This window comes from Mandrillus leucophaeus, unplaced genomic scaffold (genome assembly GCF_000951045.1).
Source record: "Mandrillus leucophaeus isolate KB7577 unplaced genomic scaffold, Mleu.le_1.0 Scaffold142, whole genome shotgun sequence".
In the NCBI taxonomy this organism is placed as follows: Eukaryota; Metazoa; Chordata; class Mammalia; order Primates; family Cercopithecidae; genus Mandrillus; species Mandrillus leucophaeus.
The window spans coordinates 1,935,460-1,955,920 of NW_012101388.1; positions in this window are offsets into that span (position 1 = coordinate 1,935,460).

Consider the following 20,461-nt stretch of genomic DNA (forward strand, 5'->3'; position numbering starts at 1 on the left):
ATATAAGCATATATATGCATACACACACACACGTGCGTGTCGTGTCGGTGTATACTATAGATATGCATAGTCAAATGATATTTATATGAATACAAACATTGACACAATGCGATGTCCACCTCAGAAATATTCATTAGCCTTTCTTCTAATTGTGGATATTTAGTAATCACAAGGTCTATGGATTAGAACTGAACAGAAACTTCCAGAGATTCCAGGGATTATCATTAATTTACCAGAGAGATTCAACCTCTGTGCACGGTGGCTCACTCCTGTAATCCCAATACTTTGGGAGGCCGAGGCGGGAGGATTACGAGGTCAGGAGATCCAGAGCATCCTGGCTAGCATGGTGAAACCCCGTCTCTACTAAAAATACAAAAAATAAGCCGGGCGTGGTGGCGGGCCCCTGTAGTCCCAGCTACTGGGGAGGCTGAGGCAGGAGAATGGGGTGAACGCAGGAGGAGGAGCTTGCTGTGAGACGAGATGGTGACTTTTCAAACTCTGAATTTTATTTTTTAGCCTTAAAACTTTAAACTACTCACATTAATTTCAGTGGACATCGATGTGTCTCTATAGTTTATTTTTTTTAACTTTTTAATATTTTTAGGCAAAGTGAGTTTTTATATCTGAAAATCTGAAGATCTGAACATGTGCTAAACTATTCAAAAGGCACACATGTTAGTACAAATAACTTGTACTCTAAAAATGACATACATTAGATGTCAAACACCAAAGCAAATTTTTTTAGTAACCGCAAAAAATAAGAAATGTGGATATTACATAACTCATTTTTTCTAGGAACTCTTGATACTCTAAATGCACAAATGCTTTTAGATTTATAATTTTATATTTAGTCAGTTGTAAAAAAATGTTTAAACTGTCCTCATGTTTTAGAGTGCTTTCCCAATGGAATATTTTAAGAACAAAAATTCATCACTCCAAAACAAAGCTCATCTGGAAAAAAATTTGAAGACTAACAGAAGTGGCAAATTAAAGTGACATATGTTATAACATTTTTTCAAGGATAATTATAGGACATATGGTGAAAGATATCCCTTTATTTAAAATTAACTTTTTAAAAAATGAACGCTGTCAAATATATTCAAATCTCATATGAATATCCGTTATGTAACAAGTCACAGGAGGTCTGCTTTTGAAGATGTTACTATGAAGCATTTATGAAAAAAAAAAAAAAAAAAGAGAGAGAAAGCATCATGCCCCTACATAGGTACAGTAAATCAAATTCAGGTTGAGGCTTCTTAATATTATGAAATGACTGTACTGAGAATGGAAATACATTTCATAGATGATGAGAGCCAGAAGAAATCTTAGAGGCCACTTAATCCAGTTATTTTCACCAGTTTCTACTCTTTTCAAGCTTCAGAAATCTTTGGATAAACTCCAGTATAAAAATCAGATCGAAGCACTGTCTCCCCTTCCCACGTGAGGGCCCCCATATCACCACTCTGAATCCTTTAAGCTCCGCAGAGAACAGATTGAAAATCAAATAACTTGTCTTGCTCTAATTTTCCAGATGGCAAAACTAGTGTATCACAAAGACTAATTTATTTTTCATAGTTGGTAGCTTGATGTGTGTTGGAGATGGGTCTAGAAGTTAGGTCTCTTGATTAGTTCCTGTTTGCCTGGAACACCATGTCCCTGATTCCAGAAGAAGGACTGCTGCAGTTATAGCGAAATGCAACCCATATCAAGTAGATGTGAACATACTATGCAAATAAATTCCAATTGTCCTTTAACCCGGTGACCTTTATTGACATGGAGACTTTGTGCAGAATAGGAAGATGCTGTCTGCATGGTACTGGATATCTCAGGGTCTCCCATGCATATAGAAATCAAAACGATTTACCTTATTTCAGGAAAGTAAATTGGCTTCCCAAGTGCGTTCAAACAATATTCACAGTCTATAAAAACTATCTAGAAACCTCTAGAAATGCTTTCTGCAAAACCTTTTATTTTGCCTTTTCATCACACTTTCTAAACACAGAGCAGAGTGATTGGGGTGTAGCATCATAACCATTATTTGGTAGATTACTCTTAAATACTACATTTTTTAGAAAACAGGGTTAAGGTTATGTTAAAAGGGAAAGATTTAATGTTGTTAAAATCATGTGGCATCCTTTAGAAGAGAAGGAGCATATTAATGTTATCACTATTATTTTGCTATTAATATTTTAATATTATAAAATGTGAAGGTCATATTAACTATTCCCCTTGGAAAACAGCCTCAAATGTTTAAAATGATTATGAGATGCACATGTCAAAAAATAGAGCAACTCCATCAGACTTTGAATTCTCAGTGCTATAGAGTGTATTATTGTTTTTCTGATTTCCATTTTACGTTAGACTCAGGGGGTACCTATGCAGCTTTGTTACAGGCTATATTGCATGGTGCTTAAGTTTGGGCTCTATTGATCTTGTCACCCAGATAGTGAACATAGTACCCAATAGGAAGTTTTTCAGCCCTTGCCCCTTTTCTCCCTCCCTCCTTTTGCAGTCCCCAGTGTCTACTGTTCCTAGCTTTATGTCCATGTGAGGCCAAGATTTAGGTCTCACATATAGGTGACACTACTCAGAATTTGGTTTTCTGTTTCTGCATCAGTTCACTTAGGATAACAGCCTCCAAGTGCATCCATGCTGCTGCAAAGAGCATAATTCTGTGTTTTTAAATGGTTATGTTGTATTCCATGGTGTATGTGTACCACATTTTCTTTATTCAATCCACCATTAGTGGACAGCTAGTTTGGTTTCCTGCTTTTACTATTGTGAATAATAACACAGACATTTATTTTAATATTAGTCTCAATTTTGCTATTTTTTTAAAAGAGAATTTTATTGAAAATCTTAGTTCAGAATTCAATTTTCAAAGGTGAAATTTATATTTTATCAAAACAGTTATAATTTGGCTAAACACTTCTACCAAATAATATCTTCTTTGTACCATAAATTAACATGAACAATGAAAATTTGTTTGTTAGAAATCATTATCATAATATTATAAGGTTGGTTATTTCCCTCAACTCAAACTTGTTTATATTGTATAATATTTTATATATAAGCTTTAGGAAAAAATAAATGGGAAGATGATAAGCTATTCATATATGATGCTATTAATCTGTTATTAGAGTTGTTAAATTGTAGAAAATTTTCATATTATTATACAGACTTTTTATTTGAAGACACTTGTGCAAGAAGAAACACTGTTTTTGTTGTTTGACACTCAATAGATTAGTTTTATAAAATTGGCCAGTATTTCTCTAAAAATTTGAATACATCATATAAATAATAAAACAAAGAAGAATTATAGTTAATATTTAAATCCCCATAGGTGTTTACTTAAGAAGATACCACACATTTAGTATATACTTTCCTATACCTGAATTTCTTCAAATTACAATTATTATTACTCTGTACTCCTGTAATCATTACCACAATTGTTATTTTATGTTAGGTTGGTGCAAAAGTAATTGCAGTTTTTGCCATTAAAAGTGCTCCCCAGACTGAGCTAGAGATTTATTTATTTAAGTACCTTGACAGAGTTATCATTTGCTCCCATCCAAGTATTAACCAGGCCAAATTTGCTTAGCTTTTGAGATCAGGCAAAATTGGGCATGTTCAGGGCGCTATGGCCATGGATTCTAGAGTTACAATCTTTTAACAAAGCCAAAAGTAAAGCAGGAATACAGTCTCAGCCTGGGTTGGCCAATATAGCTTTTGTTTTGTTTTGTTTTCTGTCTAGATACTTTGCTATCATCTGTTCATGCCTCTTAGGAGGTGAAAGGTAAAATGCATGTTGTTATTGTTGTGAATATCAGCATGTGCTGACCAATCATTAAAAAGCTGTTTTTCTGGCTGTTTATTGGGACCACTGGTACCGTTTTATCCTCTTTTCCTTTTTTGCCTTCTATTTAAGAACGATTTGGTTTAATCATAGTTTTTGGTATTTCTCTTTTTCAATTTCTTAAAGAGAAAATGGGCAACAGTGAAAACAATCACATCTGCTTCCAGGCACTCTTCTTTCTTATTTCAACTGCATTTTGTGATTTTAAAATCACAATGACTTCTCTTTACTATAATTGTAATGTTGATTATGATTTCTTTTTAATTTGGCCAGTGGGAAATCCTGGCTCTTTTATGTTTTAAGGTTGTCCCCCAAAATGCTGAAATTATTTACTCCCTCATTATATTACAAACCAATAGCTACGACACCCGGCTAATTTTGTGTTTTTAGTAAAGATGGGTTTCTCCATGTTGGTCAGGCTGGTCTCGAACTCCTGACCTCAGGTGATCCGCCCGCCTTGGCCTCCTAAAGTGCTGGGATTAAAGGTGTGAGCCACTGTGCCTGGCCCAGTCCTCTTTTATGATTATTTTATTTTTGTTACAAAATATAAAATATGCTGCTAAGGACCTGTCATTTCTTGTTACAGTATAGAACCTCATCTGTGTTTTAAAGACACAGGTTAGAAAATTGGTGGCAAATATGTTGGGCCACATTTAGTGAAGAAATTGAAACAATATTAATTTTAAGGTCAAATATTATTATAAGGGTTGATTATTCTTGATTTAATCATACAATGGCCAATTATGTACATCTACATATTTCTAGTTTAGTTTCTATGTAACCTATATAGGTATCATTTTATACTCATCAAAATTATAAGTGGAATTCCTTCTCTTGTAAACTGCAGTATATTCAGCATCCACATATGTATAATCAATTTATTGTCAGACATTTATTTCTTCTTTCTCCTAGTATTGAAATAGACTTTTATGGTGTGAATATTTGTAGTCCCTGAAAGTGCATACATTAAAGCCTAATCCCATATGTGATATTATTAAGGGTGGGGTCTTTGGGAGGAGATCATATCATGAGGATAGAGCTCTCAGGACTGGGATTAGAACCCTTATAAAAGAGGTCCAAGGGGCTCCTTGGCATTTTCCACTATAAGAGGACACAAAAAGTTGCCATTTATGAGGAACTGACCCTCACCAGTTACTGAATCTGCTGGCACCTTTACCTCAGACTTCCCAGCCTCCAGAACTGTGATTAATAAATGTTTTTTGTTTATAAGTCACTCAGTTTACAGTATTTTGTTATATTAGCCCAAAAGGACTAAGGCATAGCTAATAAAAGCAAATTCTTATGTAGTCCTAAATAGGTACTCATCACTGTTTTAAGTACTTCAATAAGTTCTATTAACTACCTCAGAAAATACATGTATCGATTTTTTATTTCAAGAAACTAAAGCACCAACAGATTAATCCATTTCCCAAGTTCACACACACATTAGAAATCCCAACTGGATCCAGGATTTGGACCCAGTGGTCATGCCAGTAACTAATGTACTCCAATAATTTCAACTATTGAACCAGAAACTTAATTTAAAAATCTGGGCTAACATTTTTATAATGGTTAAGCATTTGCAATTTATTTAATTACGTACTATCAAACCAATTGGTGAAAAGGTAAAATAAAATGAGCAATCATAGTTTTGTTAATTTTTTGTCATGTGACCACTTTTGCATTTAGTTTACAAGAAGTTTGCTACCAGGTAGACATATGCAATATTAGGTAGTCAAAATCTCTCAAATATACAGGCAATCCTCAAATATTTATACAATTTTTTTTTTAAAAAATTTCACGTTTAATTTTCTTCTTATCCTCCTTTTAAAATGTATTACAAGTAATTATTAGCCCTTTTTATTTATATATTTAATTTTTTTTACTATGACATATATCTGCTTAATTTCTGCCTCAAAAATGCAACCTGTTTTTAACTGGTATTGCCAATATCCAATAAACAATAAGGGTGAAGGGTAAATTTGATGGAAACTTGGGTGTGGAAAGGTCTTGCCACTTTCGAATATTAGATAAATTGGCTTCTCGTAAAACTGCCACCTCTCCTCCTAACCCATTATAGTTTTGTCTATTTGTTTGTAATAAATTGCACAGTTCTCTGAGAGACTTACATTTTTCAGTAATCCCTCTTAGAGTGATAGTTACATGGTGCTATAAAATATTATTTTACGGCTGGGCGCGGTGACTCACACATGTAATCCCAGCACTTGTCTGGGAGGCCGAGGCAGGAGGATCACCTGAGGTCAGGAGTTTGAGACCAGCCTGGCCAACATAGTGAACCCCCATCTCCACTAAAAATGCAAAAAGTAGCCGGGCGTGGTGGCGGCCTCCTGTAATCCCAGCTACTCGGGAGGTTGAGGCAGGAGAGTCACTTGAACCCGGGAGGTAGAGATTGTGGTGAGCCAAGATCGCGCCATCGCACTCCAGCCTGGGTGACAAGAGTGAGACTTCGTAAAAAAACAAAACAAAGAAAAAAAACCTCAAAAAATTATTTTATTTCTGTAAAATATATCTAAAATAAATACCTTCGGAAGTTTAACATGCCATAATGAGATACATTGAAAGTGCATTTTTAGTGCTGAATTTTGAATATGCTCTCACATTCTAGATCTGAATTGAAAATATAAATAGCATCTCAAGAATTGTGTATTTCAAATTAGACTACTGCAGTGCGTGTGTCTGAATGTTCTGCCCAAATCTTCACTTGCTGCAGCTTGATTAAATATATTTGTCCTTCATTTTGTCCTGGCCACCTTATAGTCATTACTGTAAACTTCTCAGTATTCATTTAAATGTTGAAAAATAAGTCTACAAGCTTCTATGTGTCTTGGCTTCTATAAAATGTATGTTTTTACCTTAGAAATTGTAAATTTAATTTAAACTAAAAATGATAACTCTTATGTTAAATGAGAAAGAAAAACAAAAATCCTCTAAAGAATTTAGATTGTTTTTCTTACGCCAATAATGTTACCTAAATAAAGAAAACATTTAACAGAGTTTTTACTTCAAAATTATGGTATACTATAAATATGCAAAATCTTTCTTTGTGATATAAAATAAGCTTCTGAAATTCAGTAAGATAGAGGTTGATTGTGATAGATCAGGTTTAAAAAGTATGTTTTGATAGAAAGATAAAAATATGTTTAATTTCTATAAATCAGAAATTAATCAAATATGTCATTTTTCCCTCTAAAATATTTTGGGCTCATTCAGTACATAATGACTGAAAGTCATTTACCTATATGATTTACCTGAAACATTCATAAAAATGATTAAATGTGTCAAGAAATCTCTTTAAATGAATCTTAAGGTTTTGCCATAGGCGGAGATTCCACAAAATTCTTGGTGCAGAACATTTAAGATCTGAGATTCATCATTTTATTCTTGTAGTTCTTACTTCATTACTGACAGCTGATGAAGAAACGCACTGTAAGACTAAGTACTGCTGCAAATTGTTATTTATAGATGTTCTGTACAATACACGATATTCCAGAATACTTCCCATCTACTCTATTTCCAAACTGCAGGTCACAGCTCAATAATGATTTGTGAAATCAATTTATAAAACAGACATAGAATAAAATATGATGATAAAATTTTGGAATTCATACCATGAAGTAAGGATATATGTTGTTCGTGAATATTTTCAATTGTGTGCATGTGTGTGTGTGTGTTTCTGTATGCATATTTGAATACTGAGTCTTTATTCCTAATATAATTATTAACATGAGCTGTGGCCAAAGTGCTCAAAAAATACAACTATCTTAACTGAAAATATACCTAATAAGCTAATTTTCTTAAAATTGGAGTTTAAAAAGTGGTAGTTTACAAAACAGTGTGAGCTTTTCACCTTCATATTCTCCCTTATGCTTTTCTCTTCTCGCATTTTCTTTTACTTCCTGTTTTTGCCCTTCACAGAAGTACTCTATGGTTTGCTTCCTGATATTTATCTGAACACTTCATTATTTCTGTTTTTAAGTATGCCTGTGCCAAGTCTGCACAAGTCTCTCTGACTTGGCACATGCATACCTAAAAGAAATAATGTAGTTAAATATTGGAAATACAAGAAGCAATAGAAGATAACATTCAGCCTTAAGAACCTGAGAATTCACTGAAAAAAAAAAATAGAAAAGTAAATAGAAAATTATTTCTTAACTGGTGGTATCATTAGAACTCATTGGAGCTGAGAACAAATGAAAAATAATTGATAGAAGTGAACTTTTTAAAATAATTTCAGAGTCAGATTTATGTACAACTAGAAAAATGATTCAATGACAGACAAAAATAAAAACATGAGGTTACTTGAAACTTGATAAATAAGCAAAAAAAACAAAACAAAACAAAACAAAAAACAATAATAGTACCTGGGCTTTTAGTATCTAAGGTTTAAATGGCATTTGAATGGGCTGTCTAGTTCTGTGTTACCTGTCTCAGGGGAAATTCTTTCAGCTATATTGATAATCTAGAAAACAGAAAATCTTATTCTTGCTACATGATTTACACTGTGTAAGAAACAGTCTTTTGTACTATTTTGCCATTTCTCTGTGTTGGTGACTGAACTATAAAATCTTGTGACTACTTTTGTGATGTGAATTCAGCGATGTGCTAAATTTAGTTCTTCCTTTGGGAAAAAGTCTGTACAGTCCCTTAGGAATCCTAAAACTACCTAACATGTACAAGATGTAATTTTTTTCCACAAACTTTTTTTTTTTTTTAGTTCTTAACAATTCTTAGTGCACTCTGATTCATCTCTATAAACGATCAAACTTAAGAAAATATATTCTCACATGTTTCTCACCATATGCACTTCAGAACTCCATTTGCTTTTATAAATTCATCAAAAAATATCTCCAAAATAATGACAGAATTAAGAATAGTTCTTCCATTTTGCAAAAAATTAAGGAACACCAACACTATACCCTGGCACTGGGGATGCAATGATAAAAACAACATAATCCTTGCCTTTGTAGAGTCTACTTTGCGGGGTTAACAGTGTAGTTGGAGACAAATAAATATAGCATGGAGGCTGAGGGAGATAGGATTGTCAAAGATCAGTTCTACTTTGGGCTAATGCAAATCTGTGGGAAGCATTATAAAGAACACTGGAAGAATAACAAGTTTGAGGACAAACAACATGAATTGGTGTTGGAATATTGAATTTGAGATATGTTTAAAGCTTCTTAATGGAAATGTTATGTAGGCAATTGAACATATTGTGTGAAGCTAAGTTGGAAAGCCAGGACTGGAGATTAAAAACAAAAAAAATATAACTCCTTGGTCTGCTGAAGCAGCATCACGTAAGATTTTCAAATGATAAAACTATGTAGTGGAAGAAGAAAAGGTCTTCAATGTGTGTTCTGAGAAGCTCCAACAGGCTCAAGAAAACTATAAAAACAAATTCTCACATGTATTTTAATTGAAAACACAAATGTACAACAGCCCTGAGCATGCGGATGTAGCTGAATTTAGGGCTTATTGCTTACTAGCATGTCATTTCCCTGTATTATTGGTTTCTGGAGGACAGATGCTTATTTGGCCATGGGCTCCTTAAAATGAATGATAGGGTTTGAACATACAGGTTTTTGTGTTTTCTTTTTAATTGAATTGAGCAAGCACGTATTTTCATTTCACATCTAAAATATTCTAGAACACAATCTAAATGCTATTTTTCTGAGCCATTGATTCATTGGGAGAACTAGGTAAATGAATTGTTAATGCCCCAGTTTTACCATTTGTAGTGAAAAGCATAAACAAAACACTAAACTTATTATCCACCAATTTATATTACAAATCATCATAATTAATAATAGATGATATTGTCAGGAACCTAATACAGAATGCTTCTTTTATCACCTTTTGAGTTGAGAACTGCGGTAGATTAAAGAAGGCTGCAAATGTCCTTTCCTATCAAGAGTAGAGGATCTATGTCTCCTCTGCTGGTATTTGAATGGATTTCTGGGACTACCTGGCGAAGAGCATACATTTGAACATATGCTCTGCCAATTTCTGAGTGCAGGCCTTAAGAAACAGATGGCTTCCACCTCCAGTCTTGGAGCACTTGCTCTTGGAATCCAGCCACCATGCTTTGAGGAATACCAAGCACCACAGTGTGAGGAATCCCAAAGACACCCACGTGAAGAGGAACCAGCCAGCAATCCCAGCTGAGTTTCCAGGGCCAGTACCACATTACCGAAGATAGGAGTACGCCATTTTGCTAGCAGGCCCTCTAGGCTCAGTTGAATTACGCAACCTCATGCTTTGTGGAGCTGCGTGGAGCTATCTTCACTGACTTCTGCTCAAATTACAGATTCAGCAGCAAGATTCGTTGTTTAGTTTTACATTTTCACTTTAAAAGTTTAAAACTTAGTTTAAGCATTAGTTTTAAGATTTAAATCTGGAAGTTATTTGTTACATAGCAATAGACACCTAGAAAGACAAATTGAAATCAAAATAAAATCCTTATATTTACTAAAGCTGCATCAGAGAATACAGAGAATACAGAAATCAAAATAAAATCCTTATATTTACTAAACTGCATCAGAGAATACAGAAATCAAGATAAAATCCTTATATTTACTAAAGCTGCATCAGAGAATACAGGGAATACAGAAATCAATGTTGGTGGGATTGTAAACTAGTTCAACCATTATGGAAAACAGTATGGCGATTCCTCAAGGATCTAGAACTCGATGTACCATATGACCCAGCCATCCCATTACTGGGTATAAAAGGATTATAAATCATGCTGCTATAAAGACACATGCACACGTATGTTTATTGCGGCACTATTCACAATAGCAAAGACTTGGAATCAACCCAAATGTCCATCAGTGACAGACTGGATTAAGAAAATGTGGCACATATACACCATGGAATACTATGCAGCCATAAAAAAGGATGAGTTTGTGTCCTTTGTAGGGATATGGATGCAGCTGGAAACCATCATTCTTAGCAAACTATCACAAGAACAGAAAACCAAACACCGCATGTTCTCACTCATAGGTGGGAACTGAACAATGAGATCACTTGGACTTGGGAAGGGGAACATCACACACCGGGGCCTATCATGGGGAGGGGGCAGGGGGGAGGGGAGAGGGATTGCATTGGGAGTTATACCTGATGTAAATGACGAGTTGATGGATGCTGACGAGTTGATGGGTGGAGCACAGCAACATGGCACAAGTATACATATGTAACAAACCTGCACGTTATACACATGTACCCTAGAACTTGAAGTATAATAATAATAAAATAAAATAAAATAAAATAAAAAATAAAATAAAATAAAATCCTTATGTTTATAAAGCTGCATCAGAGAATACGGTTTGGGTCTATGACCACGGGTTTCTTAATCACAATATTTCCTTAATGTCTAGACTTTGGAACAGTCTAAAGAAAAGTTTGGATTATCATGGCAGATATATACATCCAGAATTACTGACTGCTGGCAGTCCAGAAAATTGGAGGGAAGAAGCGAATAAATAACCCCTGTAAGAATCACTTCAAAGAGACACAGGGACAGATGAAAGGCTCTCCTGGAAATCTCACAATTTATAGGAGTTGTGCTTAGCGTAAAATAATCAAACTAGGAAACAATATTTTATATAACAGAATTATAGAAGAATATGTTTATTGTATCATAAGTAAATTCCTTATGTCAAACTTTCATAGCCTTAAATATATTCTACTAACAATAGGCATGATTTCGGTTTTACTTTACTTATTTTTTTGTCCATAATTTTGTTTTATCAAAAACCATAAACATGTTGTAGGCAATGGAAGTTGGGAACAGAGAATCAGTAAAAGGAAAAGCAGTGTATATGTGTGTGTGTGTGTGTGTGTGTGTGTGTTTTATATGTATGTAGTAAAATATTTGAAGATAAAATTTTACAAAGACCACATGTTTGAAATTAAACTTTTGAGTTAGTGATGTGTGTTGAGGATTCTTCATTGGATACTTTTCATGTTTCTTCAGGAACTTAAACTAAAATTTGTTTCTATATAATGCTTCTGCACTTAGCTATATCTTCCAACATATATAAGCAGGTATGCATATATATATATATATAAAATATATATATATATTTTACATCCGTCTTCATTTTCAGTGAGACTAATCTATAACTATGACTACTCTCATTGCATATAAGGCAATGTATAAACTTCTTTCGCATAGGTTTACTATTTCTGTATTATTGTGTAGCAGTGTGCATTTTTGATATATTACCTCCCAAAAGAGATTTATAAAATATATGTTTTCCATCACCACAATTATGTAAGAAATATTTTTCAAGAGGCACATTAAAGTAGTAATATTTAACAGAGGCTGACACATCCTTCATAATTACTTTTGTTCTATTACAGCACCTTACAAATTTAATTAATTAACACTGTTGTAATACCAAAATATGGAATAGAAAAATCACTGAGCACCAAAGAACTTCAGCTGCTGTCAGTTTTGTTGTCCAAATCAATCAAATCACACACATTTATTCAAACATATGAACATTATCTCTTTTGGAAAATGTAAACTAAAATAGAACATGAGAAGAGAAGACATGAGCTCAACCCAGTGACCTCTCTTGAGTCATTTCACCTTGTTGAAACATAAATCTTAGCAAATGACAGCAAATCATATATATCAAGAGGAACAATTCATCTTTTATTAGAACTCAAAAAATTTAAAACAAAATAAATGAATTATGGTCAGTTATTGACAATGTTATATTTTTAGTGAAAGCTACCAGTTTCATTAAATTTCAGAGACAAATGGTTTGAAAATATTTTTATGGTGTTTTCCATATAAACTATCCATGTTCAAGTATTAAATCTTGTATAGCATCCTAGTTAGAAAAAATGACCATTATGACAACCTCTGCATAAATTAAACTGTATTTCTTTCAATATTTTTCTATTATATTTTTCTTTTTCCATTTACAGCTTACATTTAAGAAAGCAGGCTGATATCAGAATATCTATTCAGTGACTGAGAACTATTATAGTATATCATAAGATCATTGCATTGATCTTTCTAACTTTATACTTCTATTTAACTACCTCCTCAGAATTGAAATATTGACTGATCTTTATAATCCCTGATCCTTTAAGAAGAAAATAAAAGTGTTTAAATCCACGTTAACTTTGCTTTACATTAAAGGCATGTTAAAGAAATAGACTGGTCCCTCTGAAGTTTACCAATAGCTTTGTCATTTTACAACATCTATAATCTTATTTTTGGGTTATAGAAGATATTTTCCCCAAAATACAAAGTATGTTTTTAAGCTAGACCACAAAAGCTATTTAACACTAATGAAAACAAATTAACAATATGAATCTGAAATACTCTCTCTTGGGAATAGGAAAATGAAATGAGAGAGATAAAAAATAAGGTATTTTGCTAGGGTTCTGTCAGAGTCTACCAGAATTTCTCAATCTGATACACATCCTCTCAGATGTGCTTATGGTTCAAAACATTATAGTTATGCTGATGACCCTTAAATCTACATCTACCAAAACAAATTTATAAAGAATTAACATTAATCCAAAAATTATTGAAAATTTCTGAAGCCCTTTGGGTTACTTGCATTTTAGGGACATTCGTTAACTCAAAATAATCTTTTGTGAGTTGAATTTACAGAAGAATAAATGGCATTTAGTAGTTTAAAAGTCTGAATGCCTTGGTTTTATTTTTTCCTCCTGATTTCCTAATAAAATTTTACCTAGTTTCTTACATTGTTTAGTTTTTAGGAAATAAAACTAAATAAAACTCATGTGCTAAGTTTTTGTTTTTGTTTATTTTAAAGGTCTTTGACTGGAAACAGAATGAGCAAGACAAAGGAGATCAGGTGGGGTCAGAATACCCCCTTACCTCTCTCTTTCTCGTTCTCATTTGTTTTCTCTTTCTTCTCTCTCTCTCTTTCTTTCTCCTTCTTCCCTTCTCTCTCTCATAGACACATGCTACACATACACATGCAAACACATACATGCACACAATGTGTATATGTGTGTTTCATAAGTCAGAGCTACCTGTACTCTGCAATTCTCAAAATGGTTAGTCTCAAGATTATTCTCTTCTCTGCACTCACTACCCAATAAGATCTAGTCCACTTCTGTGGTTTAAATACCACCATGTGCTGAAGATTCCCAGTTTTGTATTTAGAACAGTTTTGTTCTTTGAATTTCAGTCTTGTAGAGCTAATGGGCTGTTAAACATCTTGATACATAGATATATCATCACATCACAATTTTAATATGTCCAGAACAAATCATTGATTTTTCTCCCCACACATACTCATACCTCAGTGTTACCTAGCTATTCAGTTGCTTATTCTGGAAACATTAAAATCATCCTATATTTTTTTTGTCTCACATACTAAACTAGTACATTAGTCAATCCTATCAGTTGTACTTTCAAAATATTTCTGGAAACTAACTACTTACCGCCACCACCACACGTCATCTCCAAACTACCATGACCTCTCTTACAGAATCCAGAATGATACCTTTAAAACAGACATCATTTTTTTCACCTTCCTCTCATAAAAAGTTATATTCCACACTCAACAAAATCCTAAGACTTCTAATGGACATTAAGATCCTACATGTTCCAGCCCGTGGCTTTCTTGGACCTTGATTTCTACCATTCTCTGTCCACTCATCCTCTTCTGGGCCTCTGGGTTGTTCTTTATATCAAGCATCCTCCAATTTCTAGGGATATAGAGTTATTTTTTCTTGAGCCCTGAATCTTCTTCTCAGAAATTTTGGTGGTTTCTCTATCATAGCATTCAAGTGTTGCCTTTTCAGAAAGAACTTCCCTGGCACCCCTATCTGAAAGGACATTTGCATCCCTCATGTTGAAAAATATATAAATGTATTTTTGCTCCAACCATAAAATATGCTCAAGGAGGAGAGAATTTTTATTTTATTAACTGCTAAATGCTCAGTGTTGGCACATAGTAGGTGGTCAAAAATATTAGTTGAGTAAACCTCGTGAATTCTGTGGAATTCCACTACTTTTGCTACCATCACTATATTCCCTTGTTATGTCAGAAATACATATTTTAATAACTTATTTATCTCTTTTATTTGTCCTCAGGGATGTGATCTATAAGATTGGAAGAGAGTGACCTGAAAAGGGGAGTTAACCAGTGCCAGCAAGGTAAGTTTCATGCATGACATCCCTCTGTGGCTCTCCATCAAATTCATCGTTCTGAACACAAGGTGGGTGGTAAATAAATATTTGTTACATTATGGATGCTATCACAGTCCGTTCATATAACCTTACTTTACCTTTGTCACTAATACTACTAATGATAATAAATATTATTCACCTTCCTTGACATCTGCTATGACAAAACCTACTAAATTTCCCTCTATTCATTCCCTTCTTCTTTATTTTAGTAAATAAACCTTCAAGTTTTAGCTATGCATATGGCCATGCAGCTTGAATTTATATTTCAAAGTCTTCCTTACAGATGGTGTGGCCATGTGCCTAAATTTTGACCCAAGAGATTCAAAGGAAATCAATGTACTCACATTCTAAAACTTTAAAAAAAAAGTATATTGCTTATCTTCTGGTATGCCTCCTTTTTTTTTTTTTTTTCATGGACTGGATCATGGAATTAGTTGAGACACTGGATATTTCTTTGCCCCTCTAGACCCACTCTCCCCTATTCAGTTGTTCCATGCTCTCAGAAACTGGCCGTTATGGACTCTCAGGTGCTCTGGCTTCCAATTGGTTCAGTCAGTGGAAGATTGGTACATTCAAAGAAGGATTTACTTTTATAGGTTCTCTTGTTTTCAGAGGCTGTGTTCTCTTGTTTAAGACCGTATCTCCGGGAGAACTGTGTGTAGTCCTGCAGCTGCAGCTCTTCTTCTTGGATTTTTGGATTCCAAATATTTTTTCTCTCCTTTTTCCTTTTAAGTAATAGGCATGTTAATGATTTTATTGTTTTGGGGTTCATTTAACTCTCTCTATATCTTTATAAACAGCTCCTTTATTAAACTCATTTCATTTGTTCAGTTGAGTGCCTCCACCCCTGCTGAGGCCTTGATTGACAACAGTGCATAGTACTAAGAGTTGCGCCACAAAACAGGCCATTAAGTAGGTTTATGGGATAGGTTTGCTCACATGTCTGCAGTCCTCCTTGCTGACAGAAAAAAGGACACAGATAGTCTGAGGCATCCAGTGCCATAACAATTGTTCAAATTATCATGCACAATCATAGGATTAAAAATGCAGATAGATGGAAAGCCAAGCATCTTGAGATCACATGTCTATGGCACTTAGTTACTAAGGAGATCATAGTCAATATAAGGATTGTGCGATAAGCTGGTTGCTTCTGTTGACCTTAAAATGAATGTTGACTTTGTCAGTCTAACTCAATGTAGGATGCAAAGTCTGAAAACGTCTATGAGGAAGATAAAACTGAGGATCAGGCCCACAGTCAGATTTCAGGGGTTGCAGAATTACAGCCCCAATTAAATGCTTATCCTCACGAGGTCTCTGATGCTTAGATAAGGGAAGTGATGGAGACACACTGAAACCCTGAAATTAGGTAGAGGACACTTGAAGCTGAGAAACTGAACCCTCAAATAACGTATAACTCCCTTACTGGTAGAAGCATTCTGGCCCCTCTCTGTCTGAAGAAACCTGAATTTACTACCTGAAATAATCTTTAAATTACCGTACTACAGTTGCCTTATAGAGGGATTCTCCCCAAAACCTACCCTGACAAATCATCATTTTTCTCCAAGCTCATGAGTTAGTGCCAAGCCTATTGCCAATACAAAAGTATAAGACCTGGCAGAAAATAGCCAATATACTGAAAGAGTTGCATAACTTTGTCACTTTTGATCAACATAAACCTGACAATTGTAAGATTGTATTCTGAAGGTGTTAGAGAAGACATACAAAACAGAAGATACTATCATCCTGAATTTATTAACATTGGTGCACTTCCTCAGGTTTCTAGGTTTAAAGTGTTGGCTTCGGCCCTGGGGAGTGGCATTTGTCTTCCATGAGGATACTAATTGTTTGGCCTAAATTCAATGAAGATGAAATATCAGTACTGTCCTCTCATATACTAGATGAAAGTGTACACTAGATCACGCATGAGAACATCGTGGTGTATCTATTATGTACAAACTGAGATGGTCTTAAGCCACAGCCAATGGGAGGGCCAGAAGGGCATTCTGGTCATCAAAGCTGGCAGTAAAAAATGGCTTGGTGATGGGGACAACGGTATCTTTTAAAAATTCAGAGGTGACTGTCTACTGTGGGCTGGAGATGAAAATAGGGAATATCACAATTAGTTTAGGTTATTCATCTGAATGAGAAGAGTGGAAAGAAGAGGTAAACAAAGAAGGTTAAGGCCTTTTAATAGCACTGAAAATCAGACACAAGGTAGATTACAGAGTTAGAGTGGTAACAGTTAGCAACAGGGTGACATGATATTCAAAGCATTTGACCATTAAATTATTAATAACATCTAATTTGTCCCAAAGTTCTTAGAAATAAAATTGATAAGAAAACTACTAAAGTCTTTGACATAAGTTAGGGGGTATTTGTTTCTGAATGTTGAAATTATGTCTATCATGGTAGGAAAGAAAAAGTTTAAGATACTGGACCTGTCTTCCACACCCACACCAATCTAGTGAACCAAAAACAATATGACCTCTCTGAAGGAACTCCAGAGATTAGAATGTCCTTCAAAGTAATGAAAAATACAGAAATGTTTATTCCTCTAAAATCCTCACTTAATTGATTGGCTGGCCCCCAAACCAAAAGCACCTAAAACAAACAAACAAACAAACTATAACTCTGAGATCAGGAGTTCAAGACCAGCCTGGCCAACATGGCAAAACCCTGTTTCTATTACAAATACAGAAAAAAAAAGAAATCTGGGCATGGTGGTAGGTGCCTGGAATCCTGGCTACTCTGGAGGCTCACGCAGGAGAATCACTTGAGCCCGGGAAGCAGAGGTTGCAATGAGCTGGGATTGCGCCATTGCACTCCAGCCTGGGTGACAAGAGTGAAATTCTGTCTCAAAACAAGAAAAAGAAGGAAAAAAAGGAAAAGGAAAAGAGAAAGAGAGAGAGAGAGAGAGAGAGACACAAAGGACCTCTTTCTTTCCCATCAAGTAAGGATACAGCAAGAAGGGAACTGTCTGTAAACCAAGAAGATAGCTTTCACCAGAAAACAAATCAGCCTGCACCTTGATCTCAAACTTTCAGCCTTCAGAATTCTGCGAAATAAATGTTGGCTCTTTAAGCCACCAAGCCTTTTATCATAGAAGCCTGGACTGATTCCCAGCTCTTTGGGAGGGCAAGGGAGGTGGATGTCCTGAGGTCAGGAGTTCAAGACCAGCCTGACCAACATGGAGAAACCCCGTATCTACTAAAAATACAAAATTAGCCAGGCGTGGTGGCTGGCGCCTGTAATCCCAGTTACTCGGCAGACAGAGGCAGGAGAATCACTTGAACCCGGGAAGCGGAGGTTGTGGTGAGCCGAGATCGCACCATTGCACTCCAGCCTGGGCAACAAGAGCGAAACTCCATCTCAAAATAAAATAAATAAAATAATAAAACAATACTCTTATGATAATTGTGCTTGATGTTCATGAGTTAGGACGCGCCATAGATACCTTAGTAAGAAGCTTGCATTTCAAAGATGGCGGATAATTCTCATCTATGGTCTTTAAAAATTTTCACCGTCACTATAGCACAACACGCAACATAGCTTCTATGTAAATATTTCTTTTTACAATAGAGAAAAGGAGGTACTGAGCTCACCCCCATTGTATTAACTGTCCTTTCCTCATACCCTGCCACCCAGAAAAAAACTCTTTTTAAAATGACAGATTTGCTTTCTGAAGTCTCAGGTGTAGGATAATCTTGTAGACAATACTTTGCAGGGTTTCCTTCTTTTCTATCCCAAATGGGGCCAAATGGGAGGTGGCCTCTCCCACTATTGTTCCAAATAAAATACTGGGAGAACTTTTACTTTCTTGTAGTACCCAAGGAAGAAAAGTTTTTAACCAATAAATGTAGTTTTGTTCAATGGTAACCTGGGATTGGACCTTGATCATTTTGGTCTTGTTAAGCTCATTCCTCAGAAGACCAGTGGTCTCTTCACTGCCTGTAGCAGTGTCTGATCTCAATCACAGAAGGAAAATTGAGTTGTTGCAAAATGCTGGGGGGTTGGGGGAGGGGGCAAGGAGAATGATGTGGAGCAGAAAATATTCACCAGGACATCTCTTCCTTAGTTCTTGTCCCATAGTTTTAATCCATGGGAAAACATGGCCAACCAATAACCACAAGGTAGTGATTCGATAAAGTTTTGGGTTGAACAATCCACTCAAGCCAAGGTACTTGGGTAAGGGAAACATGGAATGAGGAGGGGGGGCTATTGAAGTTTTGTTTGCATTACATTAGCTCATTTTATATTTTCCTTTTTTTCCCCTTTACCTTACATAAGCAGTGCTGATATTAGCTGAAGTTCACTGTCAGATCAGAATGTGGCCAAATTGACATTGATCTGTGATTATGTAATAGCTGATGGGACTCAATATGTTGTCCATTTTGTGGATGTTTTTTCTTCAGGAAAAATGACTCCCTCCCCTCAAAAGCTCCCTCTGGACAGCTCCTTTTGAACAGCCCTCTCCCACAGGTCTCATAAATGCTCCCTTTGCTTGTCCCTTCAGGCAAGTTGCTCTAGGCTCTCTGCTCTGGTCCGCTTCTCCTAGGTTTTACCAAATCATTTTTGTTTCCTTTAACCCTGTGCCTGCTGCTGTAAACTGTCCTTTTCCAAATTCATTTAAAGTATGTCGATGGATTCTTTCCTATGTTTCTTGCGGGGACCTTGATTGATATATTTTGAAAGCCACCTTTTGAACATGCAGGCAATGTGATACTGGAGGTGGTAGCAAAGCAACAAGATGAAAGGAACTTGTGTCTGTCCTGGAATCACCTACTGAGCAGAGTTTCCTATGCTCCCTGGACCTCTTGCTCACCAGACTGTCATATGAAATAGAAATATGTAATCAACTGTTTGTGACACTGTATTTTTCAATATCTTTGTCATAACAGCTCAGCTTGTACTCTAATTAATATACCTACTATGCAGCCAGCACTGAGCTACGGGATGTACACAAAATTTCTTATTTAATCTTTATGAAATTCCAAAGAGGTTGCCATTATTAATCACATTTATAAATGAGAAAGTTGAGTTTCACAAGCCCTGAGTAATTTGCCCAAGTTCGCAGAGATAACAAGTGACAGAGTTGGGAATTGAGCTAAAATTTATCTTGTTCCAACGTGTGCAGTCTTTATCCTGTAGTACACTGCTGCTTAAATGGATCTGCACTGCTCTTTCCAGGTTCCAGTCTCTTCAGACTCTGCAGAATTTACCTAAATTAGCACTTTTCTTTCACCCTCACCTAATCTGTGGGATGCTGTGATCAGAATGTTCTGTAAGCACAGGAGCTAAGAAATAATCATTAAACCTTACCCCACAATGAGTCCATCAATCTTTTGTGTAACACTGATCAAAATAGAAAGCAATAAAGTACTTTTTGTGCAGTATAT